General features: G+C 43.5%; 1 non-coding gene across 1 annotated transcript; it reads left to right on the top strand.

Annotated features, from left to right (window-relative positions):
• The first annotated feature begins 713 nt into the window (after positions 1–713).
• LOC140285396 (U2 spliceosomal RNA) lies at positions 714–904 on the top strand. The gene has a single exon (XR_011910454.1). It is a non-coding gene; the product is annotated as a U2 spliceosomal RNA (small nuclear RNA).
• The last annotated feature ends 6,886 nt before the right edge of the window (positions 905–7,790 follow it).

Below are 7,790 nucleotides of genomic sequence, written 5' to 3'. Positions count from 1 at the left end.
CACAACACATTCAAATCAAACAGTCAGACAACATACAAGAACCTATACCCCAGCCGGCATTGCTCCCTGCCTATTTTCCTACAACTCACTATGTGTGTGCACACCTTTATTCACAAACTCTTCAACTTATACTCTTTTACCGAAGCTGCTACAGCTCGATTGGCCAAATACCCTTAGATCCTATTTCGGTGAATTTGACATCTGCCTTGCATGTAACAGATTAGCGGTTTAGCAGTTTTAATTTAGTTTGAGTGAAGGAATTCATTTTATAGCAAAATCCGAAATCGTGAAGAACTCATGGAAGTAAGCTTATTCTCGGATTCCTGAATCTTTAGATTTGCTCTTTCTTTTACTGCAAAGTACAACGTTGAGCAGCACTAATGAGTTGTTTCTATTTTTGGCAGGCTTTACCTTTACGGATGAAGCCCTTTCTGTCTGTGCAAAAGAAATCTTGTTACTGTGCAGAGTGACTTCTCTGAGTAGAGTCGCCTTACTTACTGTGCCAATGTTCGAAGCTGGATGCAAAGTTGTTGCTTGAATGGTGCTCGCTGGAGCGTGCGGTAGTGTAAAGTTATACCATTTAAAAGGGCTGAAGAGTGCTCAGTGCAGCGGGTGGGCCGAGGTGCAAAGTGACACTATGGCCATAAAAAGAACACCGCTACAAGTGCGCATTGTGCCAGGAAGGGCCCTCGGACGTGAACCAGTGGACAGTTATCGCTTCTCGGCCTTTTGGCTAAGATCAAGTGTAGTATCTGTTCTTATCAGTTTAATGTCTGATGTGTCCTCTATGCGAGGACTACATATTAAATGGATTTGTATCAATAGGAGTTGAAAAAGGAGCTTGCTCCGTTCACTCCAAGCATCGACCCGGTACTGTAGTGCCCCTGGGAACGGTGCGCTCTCCTCTGCTCTTGTGAAAAAGCAAACAGCGGTGCAGGATGGAGGTTTCAGGGAGCCCAAGATGAAACTTTCTTTTAGTCTGCTGAGAAAAGAGAGTGAATGCGAAGTAGACTTTAACACGGCTCTGGGAGCGAGCCGAGTGCGGGCTAACCAGGCGAATTGCTTGAAAGAAACGCGACACCGAATGAGCGGTCAGAACAAAGCCTCAATACGGTGTTCCTGTGGTGTTTTTATAAAATGCGGTGAAAAAAAAGGTGTGAATGCCCCATAGAAAACTAAAAGGTGGAGCGGAAGTGTTCGGCTGCAAGAAGGTGTGAATGTCCGACTATATTTGGTGAAAAGCAGGTGAAGCAAGGTCTGAATGCCCAACCTTACATCATCAAAAGCGAGATCAGAGGTTTTTGGCTGCAAGAAGGCCATAGTTTGCCAAAAGTGGGTAAGGTGCGAATGACCGACTAAATATCAACAAAAGTGGGGGCGGAGGTCTTCGGATGCAAGTGGGTGTGAATATCCCACCATAGAAGTATGGTGGAGAGGAAGCTGTGAATGGCCGACCATAGTTTGCAAAAAGCGGGTGAGAAAAGGTGCGAATGTCCAACCATACATGATCAAAACAGGGAGCGGAGGTGTTTGGCTGCGACAAGGTGTGAATGTCCACCCATAATTAATGAAAAGCGGGCAACAAGTAGGTTCGAATGCCATACCATACATCATCAAAAGCAGGAGTGGATGTGTTCGGCTACAAGAAGGTTTGAATGTCCGAGCATAGTTTGTAAAAAGCTGGTAAGAAAAGGTTCGAATGCCTGAACATACATCATCAAAAGCAGGACTGGATGTGTTCGGCTACAAGAAGGTTTGAATGTCCGACCATAGTTGGTAAAAAGTGGGTATGAAAAGGTTCGAATGCCCAAGTTCGGCTGAAAAAAACTGTGTTCGGCTGCAAAAAGGTGTGAATGTTTGACTAAAGTTTGTAAGACAAGGTTCGAATGCCTGACAATGTATGATCAAAAGCGGGAGCGGAGGTGTTCAGCTGCAAGAAGGTCTAAATGTCCATCATTAATTGCTAGAAAACATGAAAGAAAATTTTCGAAAATCAATCTGCACATGATCATAAGTGGGAGAGGAGGTGTTCAGCTGCAAGAAGGTGTGAATGTCCTACCATAATTGCTGAAAAATGTGTTAGAAACGGTAAGAATGCCGGACCATACATCATCAAAAGCTAGAGAGGTGGTGTTCGGCTGCAAGTAGGTGTGAATGTCTGACTAAAGTTCAAATATATTAACAAAAGCGGGAGGAGAGGTCTTCGGATGAGTGGTTGAGAATTTCCAACCATAATCTATAAAATGCGGTGAAAAAAAAGGTGTGATAGAAACCTAAAAGGTGGAGCGGAAGTGTTCGGCTGCAAGAAGGTGTGAATGTCCGTCTATAGTTGGTGAAAAGCAGGAAAAGCAAGGTCTGAATGCCCAATCTTACATCATCAAAACCGAGATCAGAGGTGTTTGGCTGCAAGAAAACGGGTAAGGTGTGAATGACCGACTAAATATCAACAAAAGTGGGGGCGGAGGTCTTCGGATGCAAGTGGGTGTGAATATCCCACCATACAAGTATGGTGGAGAGGAAGCTGTGAATGTCCGACCATGGTTTGTAAAACGCGGGTAAGACAAGGTGCGAATGTCCGACAATGTATGATCAAAAGAGGGAGCGGAGGTGTTCGGCTGCAAGGTCTGAATTTCCAACCATAATTTGTAAACACCGTTGAAGAAAAGCCTCGAAAGCCCGACTATACACCATCAAAAGCGGGAGCAGAGGTGTTCAGCTGCAAGAAGGTCTGAATGTCCACCAATAATTACTGAAAAATGGGTAAGAAGAGGTGTGAATGCCCAACTATACATCATCAAAAGCAGAAGTGGATGTGTTCGGCCACAAGAAGGTTTGAATGTCCGACCATAGTTTGTAAAAGGCGGGTAAGAAAAGGTTTGAATGCCCGAACATACACAATCAAAAGAGGGAGCGGAGGTGTTTCGCTGCAAGAAGGTGTGAATGTCCGAGCATAGTTTGTAAAAAGCGGGTAAGAAAAGGTTCGAATGCCCGAACATACACCATCAAAAGAGGGAGCGGAGGTGTTCCGCTGTAAGAAGGTGTGAATGTCCAACCATAGTTGGTAAAAAGCGGGTAAGAAAAGGTTAAAATACCCGACTCTACACAATCAATAGCGGGAGCGGAGTTGTTCGGCTAAAAGAAGGTGTGAAAGTCCGACCATGGTTTGTAAAAAGCGGGTAAGAAAAGGTTCGAATGCAAAAATATACACCATCAAAAGCGGAAGCCGAGGTGTTCGGCTGCAAGTAGGTCTGAATGTCCACCCATAATTAATGAAAAGCGGGCAACAAGTAGGTTCGAATGCCCAACCATACATCAACAAAAGCAGGAGTGGATGTGTTTGGCTACAAGAAGGTTTGAATGTCCAACCATAGTTTGTAAAAAGCGGGTAAGAAAAGGTGCGAATGCCCGAAAATACACCATCAAAAGAGGGAGCGGAGGTGTTCCGCTGTAAGATGGTGCGAATGTCCGACCATAGTTGGTAAAAAGCGGGTAAGAAAAGGTTCGAATGCCCGAATATATACCATCATAAGCGGAAGCGGAGGTGTTCGGCTGCAAGAAGGTGTGAACGTCCGACCAAAGTTTGTAAAAAGCAGTTAAGAAAAGGTTCGAATATCCAACCAAACATAATCAAAAGTGGGAGCAGAGCTGTTCGACTGCAAGTAGGTGTGAATTTCCACCCATAATTCCTGAAAAATGGGTAAGAAAAGGTGCGAATGCCCAACCATACATCATCAAAAGAAGAAGTGGATGTGTTCTGCTACAAGAAGGTTTGAATGTCCGACCATAGCTTGTAAAAAGTGGGTAAGAAAAAGTTCGAATGCTCGAACATACACCATCAAATTTGGGAGCGGAGGTGTTCCGCTGTAAGACGGTGTGAATGTCCGACCATAATTGGTAAAAAGCGGGTAAGAAAAGGTTAAAATACCCGACTGTACACAATCAATAGCGGGAGCGGAGTTGTTCGGCTACAAGAAGGTGTGAAAGTCCGACCATGGTTTGTAAAACGCGGGTAAGACAAGGTGCGAATGCCCGACAATGTATGATCAAAAGAGGGAGCGGAGGTGTTCGGCTGCAAGGTCTGAATTTCCAACCATAATTTGTAAACACCGTTGAAGAAAAGCCTCGAAAGCCCGACTATACACCATCAAAAGCGGGAGCAGAGGTGTTCAGCTGCAAGAAGGTCTGAATGTCCACCAATAATTACTGAGAAATGGGTAAGAAAAGGTGTGAATGCCCAACTATACATCATCACAAGCAGAAGTGGATGTGTTCGGCCACAAGAAGGTTTGAATGTCCGACCATAGTTTGTAAAAGGCGGGTAAGAAAAGGTTTGAATGCCCGAACATACACAATCAAAAGAGGGAGCGGAGGTGTTCCGCCATAAGAAGGTGTGAATGTCCGACCGTAGTTGCTAAAAAGTGGGTAAGAAAAGGTTAAAATACCCGACTGTACACAATCAATAGCGGGAGCGAATGTGTTCGGCTACAAGAAGGTGTGAAAGTCCGACCATGTTTTGTAAATAGCGGGTAAGAAAAGGTGCGAATGCCCGACAATGTATGATCAAAAGAGGGAGCGGAGGTTTTCGGCTAAAAGAAGGTCTGAATGTCCAACCATAATTTGTAAAAACCGGGGAAGAAAAGGCTCGAAAGCCCGACTATACACCATCAAAAGCGGGAGCAGAGGGGTTCAGCTGCAAGAAGGTCTGAATGTCCATCAATAATTGCTAGAAAACATGAAAGAAAATTTTCGAATATCAAACCGCACATGATCATAAGTGGGAGCGGAGGTGTTTAGCTGCAAGAAGGTGTGAATGTCCACCCATAATTCCTCAAAAATGGGTAAAAAAAAAGGTGCGAATGCCCAACCATACATCATCAAAAGCAGGACTGGATGTGTTCGGCTACAAGGTTTGAATGTCCGAGCATAGTTTGTTAAAAGCGGGTAAGAAAAGGTGCAAATGCCCGAACATACACCATCAAAAGAGGGAGCGGAGGTGTTACACTTGAAAGACGGTGTGAATGTCCGACCATAGTTGGTAAAAAGTGGGTAAGAAAAGGTTCGAATGCCCGAATATATACCATCAAAAGCGGAAGCGGAGGTGTTCGGCTGCAAGAAGGTGTGAACGTCCGACCAAAGTTTGTAAAAAGCAGTTAAGAAAAGGTTCGAATATCCAACCAAACATAATCAAAAGTGGGAGCAGAGCTGTTCGACTGCAAGTAGGTGTGAATTTCCACCCATAATTCCTGAAAAATGGGTAAGAAAAGGTGCGAATGCCCAACCATACATCATCAAAAGAAGAAGTGGATGTGTTCTGCTACAAGAAGGTTTGAATGTCCGACCATAGCTTGTAAAAAGTGGGTAAGAAAAAGTTCGAATGCTCGAACATACACCATCAAATTTGGGAGCGGAGGTGTTCCGCTGTAAGACGGTGTGAATGTCCGACCATAATTGGTAAAAAGCGGGTAAGAAAAGGTTAAAATACCCGACTGTACACAATCAATAGCGGGAGCGGAGTTGTTCGGCTACAAGAAGGTGTGAAAGTCCGACCATGGTTTGTAAAACGCGCGTAAGACAAGGTGCGAATGCCCGACAATGTATGATCAAAAGAGGGAGCGGAGGTGTTCGGCTGCAAGGTCTGAATTTCCAACCATAATTTGTAAACACCGTTGAAGAAAAGCCTCGAAAGCCCGACTATACACCATCAAAAGCGGGAGCAGAGGTGTTCAGCTGCAAGAAGGTCTGAATGTCCACCAATAATTACTGAGAAATGGGTAAGAAAAGGTGTGAATGCCCAACTATACATCATCACAAGCAGAAGTGGATGTGTTCGGCCACAAGAAGGTTTGAATGTCCGACCATAGTTTGTAAAAGGCGGGTAAGAAAAGGTTTGAATGCCCGAACATACACAATCAAAAGAGGGAGCGGAGGTGTTCCGCCATAAGAAGGTGTGAATGTCCGACCGTAGTTGCTAAAAAGTGGGTAAGAAAAGGTTAAAATACCCGACTGTACACAATCAATAGCGGGAGCGAATGTGTTCGGCTACAAGAAGGTGTGAAAGTCCGACCATGTTTTGTAAATAGCGGGTAAGAAAAGGTGCGAATGCCCGACAATGTATGATCAAAAGAGGGAGCGGAGGTTTTCGGCTAAAAGAAGGTCTGAATGTCCAACCATAATTTGTAAAAACCGGGGAAGAAAAGGCTCGAAAGCCCGACTATACACCATCAAAAGCGGGAGCAGAGGGGTTCAGCTGCAAGAAGGTCTGAATGTCCATCAATAATTGCTAGAAAACATGAAAGAAAATTTTCGAATATCAAACCGCACATGATCATAAGTGGGAGCGGAGGTGTTTAGCTGCAAGAAGGTGTGAATGTCCACCCATAATTCCTCAAAAATGGGTAAAAAAAAAGGTGCGAATGCCCAACCATACATCATCAAAAGCAGGACTGGATGTGTTCGGCTACAAGGTTTGAATGTCCGAGCATAGTTTGTTAAAAGCGGGTAAGAAAAGGTTCGAATGCCCGAACATACACCATCAAAAGAGGGAGCGGAGGTGTTCAGCCATAAGAAGGTGTGAATGTCCGACCGTAGTTGGTAAAAAGCGGGTAAGAAAAGGTTAAAATGGCCGTCTGTACACAATCAATAGCGGGAAGGGATGTGTTCGGCTACAAGAAGGTGTGAAAGTCCGACCATGTTCTGTAAAAAGCGGTTAAGAAAAGGTGTGAATGCCCGACAATGTATGATCAAAAGAGGGAGCGGAGGTTTTCGGCTGCAAGAAGGCCTGAATGTCCAACCATAATTTGTAAAAACCGGGGAAGAAAAGGCTCGGAAGCCCGACTATACACCATCAAAAGCGGGAGCAGAGGTGTTCAGCTGCAAGAAGGTCTCAATGTCCATCAATAATTGCTAAAAAACATGAAAGAAAATTTTCGAATATCAAACCGCACATGATCATATGCGGGAGAGGAGGTGTTCAGCTGCAAGAAGGTGTGAATGTCCACCCATAATTCCGGAAAAATGGGTAAAAAAAGGTGCGAATGCCCAACCATACATCATCAAAAGCAGGTGTGAATATCAGATCATAATTTGCAAAAACCTGATGAGAAATGGTGAGAATGCCCGACTATACACCATCAAATGCGGGAGCGGAGGTGTTCGGCTGTGAGTAGGTGTGAATGTCCGACCATACTTGCTGAAAAAAATGACAAAGCAGTTTTCACTTGGTTTGAGTGAAGGATTTCATTTTATATAGAAATCCGAAATTGTGTAGAACTCGTGGAAATAAGTTTATTCTCGGATTCCTAAAGGTTTAGTGTTGTTCTTTGGTATACTGCAAAGTAATACTTTTTATTTTGTTGAAACCGATTCAGACATGGATAAATATCAAGGAAAAAGCAGTTTTAACTTGGTTTGAGTGAAGGAATTCATTTTATATCAAAATCCGAAATTGTGTAGAACTCGTGGAAATAAGTTTATTCTCGGATTCCTAAAGGTTTAGTGTTGTTCTTTGGTATACTGCAAAGTAATACTTTCTATTTTGTTGAAACCGATTAAGTTAAAACTGCTTTGTCCTTCATATTTATCCATGTCATAATAGCTTTAAACAAAAAAGAACGTTGTACTTTGCAGGATAGGAAAGAACAACACTAAACCTTTAGGAATCCGAGAATAATCTTCTTTTCACGAGTTCTACACAATTTCGGATTTTGATATAAAATGAATGCCTTCACTCAAACCAAGTTAAAACTGCTTTGTCCTTCATATTTATTCATGTCTAAATAGCTTTAAACAAA

The sequence above is a fragment of the Leuresthes tenuis genome, unplaced genomic scaffold, assembly GCF_036924035.1.
Source record: "Leuresthes tenuis unplaced genomic scaffold, fLeuTen1.0.hap1 SCAF_40, whole genome shotgun sequence".
Taxonomy (NCBI): Eukaryota; Metazoa; Chordata; class Actinopteri; order Atheriniformes; family Atherinopsidae; genus Leuresthes; species Leuresthes tenuis.
Note: the sequence above shows the minus strand (reverse complement) of the source record. Positions and strands in the feature narration are given on the sequence as shown.